General features: G+C 41.7%; 1 protein-coding gene and 1 long non-coding RNA gene across 6 annotated transcripts in view; one reads left to right on the top strand and one right to left on the bottom strand.

Annotated features, from left to right (window-relative positions):
• RBMS3 (RNA binding motif single stranded interacting protein 3) overlaps positions 1-18,564 on the bottom strand; it is a 713,484-nt gene that overhangs the window by 155,049 nt on the left and 539,871 nt on the right. The window lies entirely within an intron of this gene.
• The window catches only part of LOC142487519 (uncharacterized), a 64,334-nt gene that overhangs the window by 41,286 nt on the left and 4,484 nt on the right, over positions 1-18,564 (top strand). Inside the window, exon 2 of the long non-coding RNA XR_012799245.1 lies at positions 17,554-17,777. This is a non-coding gene — a long non-coding RNA (uncharacterized LOC142487519). The remainder of the gene's footprint in view (positions 1-17,553; positions 17,778-18,564) is intronic.

Here is an 18,564-nt window from a genome sequence, read left to right as displayed (position 1 = left end):
GAATATATAAAATCTGACCCGTAGTGTTTTAATGAACTGGTTAAAGCATAGATTCCAAAAAGTATGCTATGTTCTGATATGAATGATTGATCTTCTTTATCTTTGTGCCCCAAATTCAATTACACTTTGTTTCCGAAAAATTCACCCAGTTTAATAAGCTTGAGTAAGGAAACCCTAGTGCAAAAGATAAGTTATTTTAGTAAGACATTGCACTATAATTGGAAAGGATACCCAGCAGTGAGAATGAGGAGTGTTATGCAGTAAAGCCTTTGTTTTGTTACAGGTAGGAATCATTTTGTTCAATATATATGTTTGTGTAATATGAGGCACAGAGACACAGTTTACTTCCTGAACCAATTGCCAGTGCATGCTGTGTCCTATACTAGGGGTGTGCAAACAGGGGGGCATGAGAAATTTTAAGGGGGCATGGCGGTTACAGAGGCCCCACGATCTTCCCCATGGCATTTAAATTAAATGCCGGGGGAGGCGTGAGGCTTCTGTAACTCCCTTACTTGCTCTCTGCCAGGTCTTCGGCGATGCGTCGTCATGGAAATGTGGCGTCAAATGACGCGGCAGGGTCATGTGATGTGATGCATCTCCATGGCAACACACATCAAATGACGCGGCAGAGTCACGTGATGTGATGTCAAATGACCCGCGACATCATTTGATGCCGAGTCCTTGGATAGGTGGGGGGAGGGGGGCGCGAACGCTGTGGCTGGTGGGCAGGGGGGCTCAGCTCGAGAGGTTTACGCACCCTGTCCTATACAATGTGGGAAACTCAGTAAAAATAAGTGTGCTACATTTTACCTCATGAATCATCTATTTCATGACAGTGTTAAGTTTATTTTATTTTCTGTGCTTTTTTAAATTACATTTTATTAATATCTGCTTCCTGAGATTTGTGAAATTTGAACAGTAGTTAAAAATAATTCAAGGTTTAAAAATGGGACATATATTAAAGGAGCTTTGTTTAATAAACCAATATGATAGTCAAGGAGTCAATAGAGGTAATTGCTCAGGAGCTTTTGAACATTCGTTCAAACATATCTGAGGAACTAGCATTTTTACTTGCTAAAAGAAATCACACTTCCAACGAACCAGGAAGAACAATATAACGGCTAGTTCTCTGCAAGAAAAATGGAATGTCTAATGCCATCTTACTCCCTCTTCTAACAGTATTAACAATTTTAACATTAATAACATTATTCTAGGCTGTTACTCTAGACAAGTAGCATTCAACCTTGTGAAGATGGTAAGCCACATGTTCTATTCCTTTTTTTCTGATTTTATTTTAATTTGTCCCTTATATGTTTTTTTTTCGTTCACTTTTGAATATGACCAATGTTATTTTCTCAATTTTGTAAAAATATTCTGTTATTTTTTGCTTTTACTGATGTTCCTTTTTGTAAAAGAATGTTGTGACACATCCGATAGTTAGTGCTGTACATCATGGAAGTAGTCTTGTGAATTTTGTATAGATGTACTGAAGCAAGACTCACTGTCCCAAGCGCTGCAGTACAAGTAAAGGGGTCTGCAGCGCTGGGGACATAGGGCCTCATGCAGTAAGCCCCGATAAAATCTTTTCGGCAAGGGTTGCCAATAGGGCTTTTTTTGGCGATTTGCCCTCGCAGTATTCAGTAAGGGCCGAATCCATGCCGATACCTGCCGAATCACTGCGAAAGCAAAACTGCCGATGAGCCTGTGCCTATACAGCCTGGCTCCCGATAAGCCTTCCCATACGCCTTTTGTGCCGATAGATATTTGCAGCAGAGAGAGACAAGCCGCTCTCTCAGCGCAAACATCGGCAAAATAAAAAGTATTTATAAACAACTTTTACTGATAGTGTACATGTGCAGGGGGTCTCCGGAGCTGAGCCGCATTGGTTTCAGGTCCGGGGACCCCCTGATTCCCGAGATACAGGCCCCTTTATGAGGTGCCGGTATCCCTCTGCATTTAAAGGTCCCGATCACGTGACCGCGGAATGTAAAGAAAGCAGAGGGATACCGGCACCCCTAAAGGGGCCTTTATCTCGGGAAGCAGGGGGTCCCCGGACATAAAACCAAAGCGGTTCAGCTCCGGAGACCCTCTGCACATCTACACTATCAGTAAAACACCCATATCAATAAAGACTCGTTCCTTACCTTTGCGGCTATGTGCTACGGTAACGAAGCAGCATGAATGTATTTTTAATAATAGTGTACTGTGAGCAGGGGGTCCCCTGAGCCGATGTGATGTGTCATCGGGTGCCAGTGTCGCCGCCATCTTTATAGCACCCCCTTTCGCGCCGTGTCCGCTATAAATATGGCGGCGACACTGGCACCGGTGCCCCAAACCGGGGCCTGTAACTCGGGAAGCAGAGGGTCTATGAGCCACAAATTAATGCGGTTCAGCTCAGGGGACCCCCTGCTTCCGCACAATATTATTAAAAATACATAAATGCTGCTTCATTACCATAGCGGATAGCCGCTAAGGCAATGAAGGGGTTAAGGCAGAATAGTATGTTTATTGGGGACATTTGCCCCCAATAAACATAGCAATAAACAACATACACCCACTGTGTATTTGAAATACATAAACAACAATAAATATATTAAATACATATAGTACTCACCACCCATTTCCGGCTGCCACAATGAAGGCCATCCTCCTCTTCATCCTGCCCATGCCCCCTCCGCTGCTGCAAAACAAACACAAGAATGAAAACATCCAATGTAATGTCCCCTAACCCCTTAATCACCATAGCGGTTTCTAATCGCTACAGTCATTAAGGGGTTAACCCACCCTCATCCACCACTCGGGATGCCTACATACCCCCCCACACTAACCCCCCAACCCGTGAGGCCTAACCACCCTCACCCACTAACCACAAGGGAGGCCTACCCACATACCGTTGGGGAACCCCCCCCCCACCCCCAGTACCCACAATAAAAACAATACAGTGACACACAATAAACATCATTCTATTTATTAAATACATTACCCACCCCCTTTGCCCCTCCATAAATTCAAGATTTATCCTTTTACAAACAGGGTTCATAACACAGCCCCACGCGAGTCCCCGGTGGGCTGGCGGGGCACCTGACAGACCTACAGGGTACCAGCAGTCCTTTTCAAACAGGTTCTGGAGGCCTGCTGGTGGGTCCTGCCAAGCGCCATGGCCCCCAGGTGGTCTCCTTGGGTCACCTTGGGCCACAATTGGGTTACCCACAGTAGGCCCAAGGATGTCTGGGAGCCCCGGGTCAGACCCACAGGTGTCTGCGGGGCCTCGGGTGGTTCCCACGGGGGTCTGGGGAACTCACGAGTGCTCACTATGGGTCCGCGGTGCCTCCACGGATGTGGGACACCCGCTTCATCCCCGCACCTATGGGTCCGCGGTGCCCCCACGGATGTGGGACCACCGCTTCACCCCTGCAGACTACGGGTCCACGGTGCCCCCACAGAGGTGAGGCCACCACTTCATCCCCACATGTGTCACCCGTGGAACCACCAGCCTGATACCCGTGAGATACCCGAGGAAACCCGGAGATGGTTTCCAGAGGTCTCACACGTAACCACGGAACAAACCCTAAATGTAAAAAAAATAAACCTAGCCTATACATTCAATACATACACCCCCCCCCCCTCAACACCTACAGTACACTAATGTGCAAAATAACTATTATCCAGATAGGGATAATAGATTATTTGCCCATTATTAAAAACATTAACTAGTATATTCAAATAAATAAAGTACTACTGACTTCATCAATAAGAAGTCTCCGTCGCCAGCAACATCCTTATCTTGCCCACAAAATACATAGCCAAAACAAAGCCAATACATTGCAATTACATTCAGATATCAATTAACCCCTTAAACACCTTATCGGATAATAACCCCAAAGGTAATTAAGGGGTTAAGCCACACTGGCCCGATACCCACTCTTCACCCATGAATTTGTACAGTGGCTTCATCATGCAAAAAAATATATATATATATATATATATATATATATATACAGAGAGTGAGATATATAGATATATATATATATATACACACACACATGATGAACCAATATACAAATAAATGTATAAGGGTTATCAAAAACATGCTGTACTCCAAATAACACTTCTTGATACAGACACACTACATTAAAATTAATTTCCTTTAATAATCCTAACTGAACTTACAATCACAATCATCAACTGCCAAACAAATGCCTCAAATAGCACATAGCAAATAGCACATAGCATTTACATTGTATATACGATGCATACAATCTATGCACCATATACATTCTGCAAATGAATGTTAACAATAACATTGCAAGCAAAATACAGATACCTCCCAACAAGTATACAATTTAAACCAATCCAGTAAACATAAATCAATTACCATTCATTAATGACATCCCTAAAAAAATTACATTCCATCCCTAACAATTAAACAATTAACAAATTCAAGCCTTTAACATAACAATTTAGCCTGTGAAAAAATATAAGTACCAACAAGAATACAAAATTGAAAACCAAGGCTAACCCTGACCTCAAGTACACCGTACAATATCAACAATTACATCTATCTAATTTTAAAATACTTTAAACATACATTGAAGCATAGCAGCATAGATAAATTAATTTAAAACACATCAAATCAAGCTTTTAAAACAACATCATTTCTTACCCTGTATGTATATATCTCTCTAGACATACATACATACATACATACAGTGGCAAGAAATGATATACCACAAAAAAAGAAATACACATGTTAAAAAAGCATTAAAAAAAATTAACAAGTTAAATAAAATACATTTCTTTAGTTCACTTACCATTACTTGACCCCACCGACTCCCGTTGAACAGCTTACTCACGAACCAATCCACCAGGCACAGGAACCCATAAAATAAAAAACCATAAAAAAATAAACATTAAACTAAAAATCCAAATCAATCCACGGGTCTTCTAATTGTAATCCATCTTCATCTGTATTCTTCTTTCTTCTTCCGGGGTCTTCTTCCCGTCTTCGGCCACGCCCTGGTCTTTTTTCTTCTGTAGGAGGTCCTTCCTCCTCGGCGGCTGGCTTCAAAATGAGACGACATAGGCTTTTAATGGCCTATGACGTCACATTTTCGTCATATGGTTCCCACGGCCCTGATTGGGCCGTGAAAAACATGTGTTTTGGCCGATAAAAAAAAAATGATGACGTCACTTAAAGGCAATGAAAGCACAGCCAATCAGAATGGCTTTGCTTCAATTGCCTTTAAGATGACGTCATGAAAAGAAACATGGCCGGCCTCACATGGTACGGTAGCCAATCAGAGCGTGGGAAGTCTATCCCTACTCTGATTGGCTCTAGTACCATGTGACAGGCTTTCAATGACGTCACATCCGTTCTCCCCCAAGCCTCTGTCACATGGTATACTAGAGCCAATCAGTAGGGATGGAGTTCCCACGCTCTGATTGGCTACCGTACCATGTGAGGACGGCCATGTTTCTTTTCATGACGTCATCTTAAAGGCAATTGAAGCAAAGCCATTCTGATTGGCTGGGCTTTCATTGCCTTTAAGTGATGTCATAATTTTTTTTTTATCGGCCAAAACACATGGTTTTCACGGCCCAATGTGACGTCATAGGCCTTTAAAAGCCTATGTCGTCTCATTTTGAAGCCAGCCGCCGAGGAGGAAGGACCTCCTAGAGAAGAAAGAAGACCAGGGCGTGGCCGAAGACGGGAAGAAGAACCCGGAAGAAGATAGAAGAAAGAAGAATACAGATGAAGATGGATTAAAATTAGAAGACCCCTGGATTGATTTGGATTTTTAGTTTAATGTTTATTTTTTTATGGTTTTTTATTTTATGGGTTCCTGTGCCTGGTGGTTTTGTTCGTGAGTAAGCTGTTCAACGGGAGTCGGTGGGGTCAAGTAATGGTAAGTGAACTAAAAAAATGTATATTATTTAACTTGTTAATTTTTTTTAATGCTTTTTTAACATGTGTATTTCTTTTTTTGTGGTATATCATTTCTTGCCACTGTATGTATGTATGTATGTATGTATGCATGTATGTATGTCTAGAGAGATATATACATACAGGGTAAGAAATGATGTTGTTTTAAAAGCTTGATTTGATGTGTTTTAAATTTATTTGTCTATGTTGCTATGCTTCAATGTGTGTTTAAAGTATTTTAAAATTAGATAGATGTAATTGTTGATATTGTACGGTGTACTTGAGGTCAGGGTTAGCCTTGGTTTTCAATTTTGTATTCTTGTTGGTACTTATATTTTTTCACAGGCTAAATTGTTATGTTAAAGGCTTGAATTTGTTAATTGTTTAATTGTTAGGGATGGAATGTAATTTTTTTAGGGATGTCATTAATGAATGGTAATTGATTTATGTTTACTGGATTGATTTAAATTGTATACTTGTTGGGAGGTATCTGCATTTTGCTTGCAATGTTATTGTTAACATTCATTTGCAGAATGTATATGGTGCATAGATTGTATGCATCATATATACAATGTAAATGCTATGTGTTGATTGGCATTTGAGGTATTTGTTTGGCAGTTGATGATTGTGATTGTAAGTTCAGTTAGGATTATTAAAGGAAATTAATTTTATTGTAGTGTATCTTTATGGAGAAGTGTTATTTGGAGTACAGCATGTTTTTGATAACCCTTCTACATTTATTTGTATACTGGTTCATCATGTGTGTGTGTATATATATATCTATATATATATTTTTGCATGATGAAGCCACTGTACAAATTCATGGGTGAAGGGTGGGTATCGGGCCAGAGTGGCTTAACCCCTTAATTACCTTTGGGGTTATTATCCGATAAGGTGTTTAAGGGGTTAATTGATATCTGAATGTCAATGCAATGTATTTGGCTTTGTATTGGCTATGTTTTTTGTGGGCAAGACAAGGATGTTGCTGGCGACAGAGACTTCTTATTGATGAGGTCAGTAGCACTTTATTTATTTGATTATGCTAGTTAATGTTTTTAATAATGGGCAAATAATCTATTATCCCTATCTGGATAATAGTTATTTTGCACATTATTGTACTGTAGGTGTTGGGGGTGGGGGGGTGTATGTATTGAATGTATAGGCCAGGTTTATTTTTTTTACATTCAGGGTTTGTTCCGTGGTTCTGCATGAGACCTCTGGAGACCACCTGCGGGTCCCCTCGGGTATCTCACGGGTGTCAGGCTGGTGGTTACACGGGTGACACATGCGGGGATGAAGCGGTGGCCTCACATCTGTGGGGGCACCGTGGACCCGTAGTCTGCGGGGATGAAGCGGTGGTCCCACATCCGTGGGGGCACCGCGGACCCATAGTGAGCACTCGTGAGTTCCCCAGACACCCGTGGGAACCACCCGGGGCCCCGCAGACACCTGTGGGTCTGACCCGGGGCTCCCAGACATCCTTGGGCCTACCGTGGGGACCCAATTGTGGCCCACGGTGCCCCAAGGAGACCACCTGGGGGCCATGGCGCTTGGCAGGACCCACCAGCAGGCCTCCAGAACCTGTTTGAAAAGGGCTGCTGGTACCCTGTAGGTCTGTCAGGTGCCCTGCCAGCCCACCGGGGACTCGCGTGGGGCTGTGTTATGAACCCTGTTTGTAAAAGGATAAATCTTGTATTTATGGGGGGGCACAGGGGGTGGGTAATGTATTTAATAAATAGAATGATGTTTATTGTGTGTCACTGTATTGTTTTTATTGTGGGTACTGGGGGTGGGGGAGGGGTTCCCCAACAGTATGTGGATAGGCCTCCCTTGTGGGTAGTAGGTGAGGGTGGTTAGGCCTCACGGGGTGGGGGGTTAGTGTGGGAGGGTATGTAGGCATCCCGAGTGGTGGGTGAGGGTGGGTTAACCCCTTAATGACTGAAGCGGTTATTAACCGCTATGGTGATTAAGGGGTTAGGGGACATTACATTGGATGTTTTCATTCTTGTGTCTGTTTTGCAGCAGCGGAGGGGGCATGGGCAGGATGAAGAGTAGGATGGCCTTCAGTGTGGCAGCCGGAGATGGGTGAGTGCTATATGTATTTAATGTATTTATTGCTGTTTAAAATGGGCACATTCACTATTATCCCTTTGTGGATAATAGTAATTGTGGCCATTACTATACTGTATGAGTTAGGGGGGGGGTTATTTCTTTATAAGTATGTATGTGTTTAGACATTAATTTGGGGGGGCACATAATTGGTACTGCAGGCCTGCGGGTAACACCCGAGGTCCCCCGTCGGCCTATAGTTTCATTGATGTGCATATATGTGTATGTTACGGGTTGTTTGGGTTATAAATATATATATATATATATATATATATATTTATTTATTTATATAGAGATATTTATTTATTTATTTAGACTTATTTATTTATTTAGTTTGGGGCTGCTGTGTGTGATTATTTTTTATTGTGGGTAGTGGGGGTGGGTGAAGGGGGTATTAGCCCAACGGTGGTTGTTTTGGGCTTGCGGGTTGGTAGCGGGAGGCCTTAACCCCTTCATGACCGTAGCGGTATTAACTGCTACGGTCGTGAAGGGGTTAAGTGCACCCGCAACCCCCCTGCAAGCCCTAAACAAACAACAAGGGCCAAATACCACCTTCACCCACCCCAACTACCCACAATAAAGCTGGCACGGTGGGTTAACCCCTTCATTGCCTTAGCGGTTAGCCGCTAAGGTAATGAAGTGGGCTGTACATGCCTTTTTCCTGCCTCGGATGCATGCCGGGGGGCTCCGGTGCGGGTATCAGCTCCGGAGACCCCCGGTATCAATCACAGAGAGGGAAAAGGCCTGATTTTTTCTAAGTGTCGCCCTTGCCGATGCTTCTCCTCCACCAATTTGCCAACTTTAGTTGGTGGGCTGGATTCCCGATAAACTCTCCAATCTGGAGTGCCGATCAGCACCGAAAAGCTGATCGGTGCTACCTGAATTCAGCCGGGTTCAAAAAGTGCCGATAAGTGGCTTATCGTCAGTCGTCTCCCGAGAATTTTTTATCGGGAAGAAAAGTTGCCGATAATTCCCACTTATCGGCACTTACTGAATCGGGAGGGCAAAAAATGCCGAAAAAAGCCTTATCGGTGCTTACTACATAGAGCCCATAGTCGGCTGCGATCGCGCTCCGTTGGGTCCATGCTTCTCACTGGGACCTCCCATAGCATTAATCCTTTGATGTCGTGATGAACACGGTAGCGTGACTGTGAGCGTCCATGGTACTGAAACCATTGAGTGCTTCTTAGCGTATATTCTGCTTTGATTTCCTAACTTTTGCTAATTATAGGTGTTTGGTTAGATATCTGTAAATTATTAGCATAGCTACCACTTGGGCATAATTATCTAGAAGCAAAATCTGTCAATGATGTATTAAACCTATATTACCCAGTGCATGTTCTGTAAATAACTACTTATTTGTTCTTAGCTGGTGGAATATATATATTTTTTTATTACAATTTCACTATTATGTTTTAATTATGACCATAAAATGCATGTAAAAACTATTAAGCGTATTGATGTATACAAAAATAAATAAATCAAGGGAACTCCTAAACATTTTTGTATGTTATTTATAGAGCACACACATTTTCCATAAAACAGTGTGAAATAAGGATGTAAAAGACAGTAACTACTGTATAAAACAGAAATGAAATATTACATTACAGCATTATATGTACTGGTAATGAAGGTAAGCAGGGCTCTCATAATGGAGTCATCAATATAAAAAAAAAATGATTTATTGTGATTTTATAAAAACTATTTTATAACTAATTACTGCAACTTTGGGAATTGCCCAGTTAAGCACGAGCCCCTTGCTGACCTTTAATTAAAAAAGCACGAATTGTACATTTAATATTTATTACGCTAAAGCCTTCAACTATGAAGAGTATTTGAAATTCTTCTATAGTCAATCTATAAATAGTCCATCCTTTCAATCATCTCTTACCTAATTATGACAGGTAAGCCACAATTATTTTTTGTTTGATAATGAATATTTTCTTCAAATTTGTGGTACTGCTATGGGGATCAGGTTTGCCCCAAGCTATGCGAACCTCTTTATGGGCATCTGGGAGGATGACTTCATATGGTCACAGCATGGCTTTGGGAAAACCTGGTCCTCTATAGGAGGTACATTGACGATCTGTTTTTTTTATATGGGAGGGAGATGTAAAAGTATTGCAGGACTTTCTCATATATATTAATAACAATGATAGGAATCTCAAATTTTCATCTAAATTTAACAAAGAAAATATTGAATTTCTTGATCTTGAAATCTATATAGACCAAGGGACTTTGAAGACAAAGAATTTCTTCAAAAAAGTGGATGGAAACAATTATATACAAAGGAAATTTTGCCATCACCCAAAATGGGTATCAAATATCCCCTTTGGACAACTAAGACGCACCAGGAGAAATTGTACTGAGACAGAAATATCTAAAAAAACAATCTGAAGTCTTGATCATGAAATTGAATGAGAAATCCTACGACACATCAGTTATGGAAAAAGCAATTGAAAGAACAGATAATTTAAATAGACAAGATCTAATATATCCTAAAAAACCACTACAAAAAGACACATCAAAAGATTTTCAAACCACCTTTATTACGCAATATAACTGTGAGGCCAGCAAAATTACCAAAATAATAAATAAACATTGGCATATACTCAAGAATGATCCGGTACTGGGAAACGAAATTCCTGATAGGGCACAAGTTGTCTTTAGAAAAGCTAGTAATCTAAAAAGTATGATAGCTCCTAGCACTTTCATTATACAGGGGAGAATTTTCAAATGTCACATTTTATTAACTGTAAAACGGATTATGTAATTTATATGTTAGAATGCCCATGCAAGAAACAATATATCGGAAAAACCACGAGACCTCTTAAAGTGAGGATCATGGAACACATGAGTAATATTAGACGTAAAATACAAACTCATAGTGTTCATAAACATTTTGAGACTTACCACAATTCTGATCCAAATGTATTAAAATTTAGAGGGATCGAACATGTTCTACCCCATCGGAGGAGAGGAAATAGGTCACTTGCTTTGGGCAAAAGCGAAACCTTCTGGATACATAGGGCTAAAACCATGAATCCAGCAGGTTTAAATGCTGAAATAGATATTATTCCATTTTTATAATTTATGTTACTAATATAATCCCTTTCTCTGCTTCCTTCTATGTATATCTCCTGCGTTTATCTTGTCCGGGTTGTATATATAATGTTTTTGCGTTTTCTGTATAGCTTAGGGTTTTTTTCCCCCTTCCTCCTGCTCCCCTTCCGCCCCTTTTCCCATGTTTGGCGGACTTTGGGTGTTTTCCTGGTCTAAGTAATTATTCTGGCCAATTAGATTATGCTGTTGAGGGTATTTAAGAGGCTCACTTAGCGTCACCATGACTCCCGACGAAGCTACACTGTTTAGTGAAACACATAGAGTCGCTGCCTGTGACGTCATCAGCTGCCGCCCGGAAGTCTACCGGTTGTCTCCCCACGATACTGACTGTGTCTTCAGACGTACCTGCTGTGTGCCCGGTGCAGAGCCTTGGATGCTGGTGCCTTGCACAGCAAGGACTGAGGATACAGAGGACCCCCGTTCCGGTCATGCCAATTGTGTGTTAGCAGATCTAGACAACTCCTGCGGTCCAGAACGTGAGGCCAGAGACGGAGGAGACTGGAGCTGGTGATATCGCTTGTTTTATGTGCCTATTTTGATCTAAGAAACTGTAAGTGTCCCACCTCCCCCCCTCCCCTTATCCCCCCATCCCCTTGCCCCCCCTATCCCCCCCCTCTCCCCTCCCCCCTCTCCCCTCCCCCTCCCCCTTTCTCTCCCCCCTTCCCCCCCTCCCCCCCTCCCTCCCTCCCCCTTCCTCCTCCCCTTCCCCCCTCCTCTCCCCTCCCTCTTCCCCCCTCTCCCACTTCCCCCCTCTCCCTTCCCTTCCTCCCCGCCCCTCCCCCTTTCCCCTTTCCCTGATCTGAATATAACTATTGAAGAGGAAGACTGGAAAGAGATCTGGGAAGCAGCCTCAGGGACATCCATATGTACTGCCACAAAAGAGAACATTTATAAGATACTTTTCTATTGGTATCTCACTCCAGTGAGATTAAAACAAATCTACCCTCTGGCATCAGATCTCTGTTGGAGAGGCTGTGGACAAAAGGGGGACATGGCCCATATATGGTGGACATGTCCAGAAATTAAGAAATATTGGAATACGGTCCAAAATTTAATAAAGAGGTCACAGGCCTCAAGCTACCTATTGAGCCACTGACCTACCTACTGGTCAGGCCGACGGAGGAAATCGGTCGACCAGTCAGGAAATTAATCTCCTTTATTCTCACAGCGGCAAGATGTGAAGTTGCAGCCTCCTGGAAGAAACTAACCCCCCCCCCCACTAAGGGAATGATTAAAAAAAGGATCAATGAGGTTATGCTCATGGAAAAGCTCACAGCCTTCCTGAAGCAAAAAACTAACTCATTCTACAAAATATGGGAACCCTGGTTGATTTTATAAGAAGGGACCCACCCCCCTCCCCCCCTCCCCCTATATAGAAAGGGATATCGCCCATATGAAAAGATGCCACACCCATCTCACTCAGAACTACCAGCCAGGAAACTCTGAGGCCGGTTGCCCGGGGAAAACACCCCCCACCCCCTCCCTCCTTCCCCCCTCCCTTCCTCCCCCCCTCCCTCCTTCCCCCCCCCCGCCCTCCCTCACTCTCTATCTCCTCTTTCTTACTTTCTTACTAGTCTATGCTCCCCTCCTTCAGGGAAGCCCCACATTTTGGGCAATTATCCTTGCCCCATCCTACAAAAATTGAAAAATGTTCTGTATTGGGATGTAAACATTGTTATATGTATGTACCTGTTATATGTATGTACCCAATAAAAATATTTGAAAAAAAGAGACACTTTTGTAGTCATATTAATTTTTATCAGCATGATTGTCTACATTCTTTTGCTTTTACTGCAAGTTTATTAAAAGGAAATTGTACATACAGAGCCCCCTCAATATACACACACACACACAAACACACACACAGCAACCCTCCCTCTATATACACACACAATGCAGCCCCCCTCTATACACACACACTATGCAACCCCCCCCCTCTATATACACAAACACAATCTGCAGCCCCCCTCCTCTACACCCACACAACACACTGCAGTCCTCCTCTACCCTCTACACCAGGGGAGCGCAAACTTTTTAAGCTGCGCCCCCCTGCCAGGCCTCCCCCAGTCTCGTGCCTCCTCTCCTACCTTCCACATGCGTCAAATGATGCTCCGGGGATGCGTGACGTCACATCATGCCTCTTTGCCATGGAGACGCGTCTGAAAAAAGGTACGTTTCCCCCCACTCTCCAGTGCGGAGCTCTCTGCAGGCAGGGTGGGGGCGGAGTCAGTGCCTTGCTGGTACCAATCACCTCCCCTGTCTAAGAGCTGATTTCATGCGTTGTGGATGAGAACTGAAAGCTGATTGGCTGAAAAACATGGCAGGGTGCCAAAAATTCCAGGCCATTACTGAATGGATAATGCCTGGAATTTTAACCAATCAGAGAGCAGGGATTTCAATAATGCCATGAATTTACCAGCTTTAGCCTATAATCTACAATATCACATCAACGAATTGTTCAAACCTTCAATCTCATGTCTGTTGGTGATCACACTATTAACTATTATTGTGTTTATTATTGCAAGTAAGCCGTTGTGCCTATCTTAAATGATAAAGCATTCATTGTGGTGAACGTTTATGTGGCTAAGTGCTTTCATTTTTTTGCAACTCCAAAATATGCTGCTAAATGAGATGTAGAACCTTTAATGATCATGCACGTTAAACATATGAAAAATGAATAATTCACATTCTGTAAGCATCAGTTTTGCAACAGATGTAGAGCACTCTGCGTGTTGTGCTCAGCTTCCCTTCATATGCTTGTTTTGCCATTTTGAAAAATGTATGTTATGAAATATTAATAAGGGAACAAGAATATTGCCTATTGGCTTATGGAACTTATTAAATTACTTTCTTCCAAGAGCAGGTTTTTTTACTTGTGTTATGGGAATCTTTTTCTTCTCTCATGCTACTAATATAATTTATTTATTTATAAAATGTTTTACTAGGAAGTAATACACTGAGAGTTACCTCTCGTAATGGCATATTAATTGCAGAAAACTAATTTCAACAACAAATTCAGTACGGCTCAGTGAGGTAGAGCTATTATAAACGTAGCGCAGAGACCAGCTCTGCTACACTAATGACTTACAGTAGGCCCCTATTCGATATGCTATGAGGCTGGCTTCCCCTTTTTTGTAAAGACTTAAGACCTATTCAGTAAATGAAGCTGAAATCTTCCCGAGCATGGGAAGAAAGCTTTACAGCATACTGAATAGGGGCCTTAACAACATGATGTGTAGCTTTGCAAGTGTTGGTCCTGCTGATTGACAGCTGCTTTATGATAAGCATGATCTTAGGGCAGATATTTAGGACAAATAATTTACAACTAAAATGATCAGCAGTATCATGAAAAATTGGTGTGGTGGAATTGTTATTCCCATTTACAGTATATCAATATTTACCGACAGATTAACCCACAATTCCGCAATTGTTCTTAAAGTTGCACAAATTATTCACTGTCAAGTTTAGCAGTTTTGCAATCAGTTAAAGAAACATGCTCTCCTAATGCCAGCCCAACAACCAAAAGCAACACAATTATGACTTGAGATTTCTGTCATAAATTTGTGACCTAAATTGTGCAACACTTGGACAGGTTCATCACTGCATGTCATAAGGCAAAGGAATGACAGCCTTTCTTCCCTAGCTTGCACCCCCTATTGCTTGTAACACTACAGCCATTATTCTACTGAAAGTAGTTATAAAACAGTTACTGTACCCTTACAAATATCATAACCCCTTTCAACTCTACTGCTCTCTCTCACCTTCAACCTTTTCCCTGACGGCCCCTTACCTGTGGAATTCCCTCACGCTCAGTAGTATAAGCCAAGGACCTTCTCTTCCCACCTTTAAGTCAAACCTTAAAAATTACCTCTTAAATGAATCATATCAAAAGCCTGGATTCATAATACTGTCCAACACCCACAGTCGCTCCTATTAACCATTGTGGCCAAGCACTGCCATCTTCTGCACTTTCCTCACGTGGTATCTCTGTAAGTCTCCCCACATACCACTTAGATTGTAAGCTCTCTGAGGCAGGGACTTATTTATCTACTGTCTGATTTTGTTTGTTGCACTTATTGTATTAAAAATCCTTCTATTCAATACTTTTGTTTTCCATATATCCAACAAAAAATTTAAATCTATGGTTTGGAACACCTGTGCCCTGATCTGTTTATTTAAATAGACCCAAACCTAATATTGTAGGTTTAGCATTTTTTACCTTTGTATGATTGGCATTAGGTGCTAGTAAAATATAGGTAAATTACAAAAAAAACCAGAAAAGTTAATATAGAAAGTATAATTAATTATAAAATATATAAAATGTTACCGAGAACTTAGAATTATAGTGTACTTTCTATATGCTAAAAGAAACCAGTGTTACGCATGGCCAATCGGCAGATTTCCTGGGTCCCAGGACTAGAGTGTCCACTGGGGCCCCCTGTTGGCGGCCTTGAGAGGTCCCCTCTTTCTCATCACCTAACTCTCTCACCCCCTCTATTTCCTTCCCCATGTATTTCTCTCCCCCCCTTCTCTTTCTCACTCCCTCCCTTCTCTCGCTCACAGACTCTCCTCCCTCCTCTAACGCTCCACCTCCCCTATAACTCAATCCCCCACTTGCCCCCCCCCCACACACACACAATTCCACCCCAACACACAATACCCCTGCCCACAAACACACCCAATTAAACCCCCCACACACACACTACCCACCCCCACACACAAACAATACACCCACACACAAACAATACTCCCTCAATCTCCCCACCTCACACAACCCCCCCACACATAATCCCCACCACGATATATGCACACACAAAAATTGACTATGGGGTGGAAGGCCTCCCTTGCCACAGCAGTCCCTTGCATAGATTCAGAGGGCCTAACTTCCAGCACTGACCGACAGGGGAGAGAGATCCACTGCAGCAGCAACAGCAACTGGCGACAATCAGAGACCCCAATTGGCTGGGCCCTACTTCCAGCACTGACCGGGCCCCCCATAGCCACTGGGTCCCCATTGCCACCGGGCATGGGACACTTGTCCCGGCTCTCCCCCCCTGTCGGCGGCTCTGGTGTTACATGATGTCGCGGCATCAGTTCTAGTAATGACGCCAAGTCTATAAAAGCATTATTGGTTAATGGTAATATTCTGGGCAAAAGAAAAATAAGTAAAAAAGCATTTCATACGTAATACTAGTTGATCAATGTTTAAATTACTCACTAATTGCATGAACACCTTAATCACTATAATATCCTGAAACAAAAATGATGATGCATACCCCTACCACTACAAGGAGGGACCACATGTTTTGTTGAGAACAGTAGCAAAACAGAGGCAATTAAGGACTGGCTACAGTGGAAACGCTGTTTGCTAAGCTATAATGGGGAAAGACAGGGTTGCAGACCTATCTGAGACATACAAATGCACCACAATGTTTTTTTTTACTTGCTGTACAAAGAAATATGATAATTGAGTCCTGTAGAGAGAAGACTCTTATCAAACTCATCCAGGAGTTAATGAGCCATTGCACAATGATCGATACCAGAGCCTGTCTTCTGTATCACAGATAGCTATCAGTCACATTGATTGGATGATTAGTATATTGAAAATGAACATTGTCCCTCACTACAATTTTCAGTGCATTCTTACTTAAATTGATCTGTTAAGAATCTTTCTTATTTAGTACTGCACATTCAAGACGGTTTCTCAATTCTTGTTCTAAAATACTGCAACTATAATGCACACATATATTGTATTTCTAATGGAGAAACCTATAAAGAAAAAGACCATATTTTCTTTATATTGATTGTTTAATTGTTACAATTAACTAGTATGAATTAGGCAGTTTTAGTATCACTTTTGTGTACATATGCTAAATTATCCTTTTGGTATTGATTTAGTTAAATGACGGTTCTTAAATCTAATTAGAATATGAACTTTGTAGACCTATTGTATAATTGTATAATGTATAATGTATATACAAAATGTATAATTTTTATGCACCTATTTCCAGCATGCGTGAACATGTGTATAAGTCAGTACAAACTAAACATTTTACTAGCATTTTCAATTCAGCAAATGTGTATTCTAATGATGTCCGAGATAAACTGCGAAATTACATATTTAAATCCGAATACTCGTATTCATATTATTATTTTAAATAAACCAGGTGAACTTTTGGGTTTGCAAACAAAAAAGCTGCAAAGCTTTGCATTTTTTTTTTTTTTTTTACAAATGCAAAACCAATCAAATTCCAGCAAAATATACTTTGTTTTAAACCAAAACACCAGTGAAAGTGTCCACCCATAGTACACAATTATTTCTGGAAGTATAAAAAAACACAAGACTACTTAACACACATTTATTTTCCAAATTGTTATAATTTCATCCAAAACTGCAGATGCTACATGCAGTGTTATTGCGTTCCTGTGGCATGCTCCTGTAAGTGAAATAGTGTGATAATTCCGCCCTTCTAGCACACGGCTGATTCAAAACAGAGGCAGCTTCTCTCTCTGGCCAATTCCCATCTAATGTTCTATCCATTATTTGAAGAGGTGGTGGGCGAGTGTTACCTACCTGCTCAAATCCAGGAACTACTAGAATACAGGCATACCCCGCATTAAGGTACTCAATGGGACCGGAGCATGTATGTAAAGTGAAAATGTACTTAAAGTGAAGCACTACCTTTTTTCCACTTATCGATGTATGTACTGTACTGCAATCGTCATATACGTGTATAACTGATGTAAATAAGGCATTTGTAAAAGGCTCTATAGTCTCCCCGCTTGCGCACAGCTTCGGTATAGGTAGGGAGTTCAACTTTGCTGTTCAGGACGTGCTGACAGGCGCATGCGTGAGCTGCCGTTTGCCTATTGGGCGATATGTCCTTACTCGCGAGTGTACTTAAAGTGAGTGTCCTTAAACCAGGGTATGTGTGTATTTGACTTACTCACATCTCATTTCCCCTCGTGCTGCACGCATCCCCCTTCCCTCCCTTAATCCAATGATCTCCACTGCTCCAATCATCTGTAATCTATAACTTGATTCCCCTCACACATACTCCTTTTAAGCATAACTACGAGAAATTCGAGCCTGCAGTCATGCTTCACTTGGCTTCAGGATTTCTTTTTATGAAAAAATAAATAAAAAAATCTTTAAATGTAATAGGTGCAGTATCGATAAAAGAAATGTGGGGTTTTACAGCAAACATTTAAGCTCGGTGACCTTGTTCCTCATCCTTTAACATCTGTTCATTTCAGTAAAATAACATATACTATACATACTATAAATAGTATGAAAGCTGTGCCCCTTTCTAGCTGCACCTTATACAAAACAATGGCAGCTTCTTCCTCTGGTGCGTTGTGTATGTCCCGCTGCAGCAAGCCACGTTGGCAACATACTGTATATAGAC

Source organism: Ascaphus truei, chromosome 2, assembly GCF_040206685.1.
Source record: "Ascaphus truei isolate aAscTru1 chromosome 2, aAscTru1.hap1, whole genome shotgun sequence".
NCBI classification, from domain to species: domain Eukaryota; kingdom Metazoa; phylum Chordata; class Amphibia; order Anura; family Ascaphidae; genus Ascaphus; species Ascaphus truei.
The sequence above is the reverse complement of the archived record's forward strand: the minus strand, read 5'-3'. Positions and strand labels throughout refer to the sequence as shown.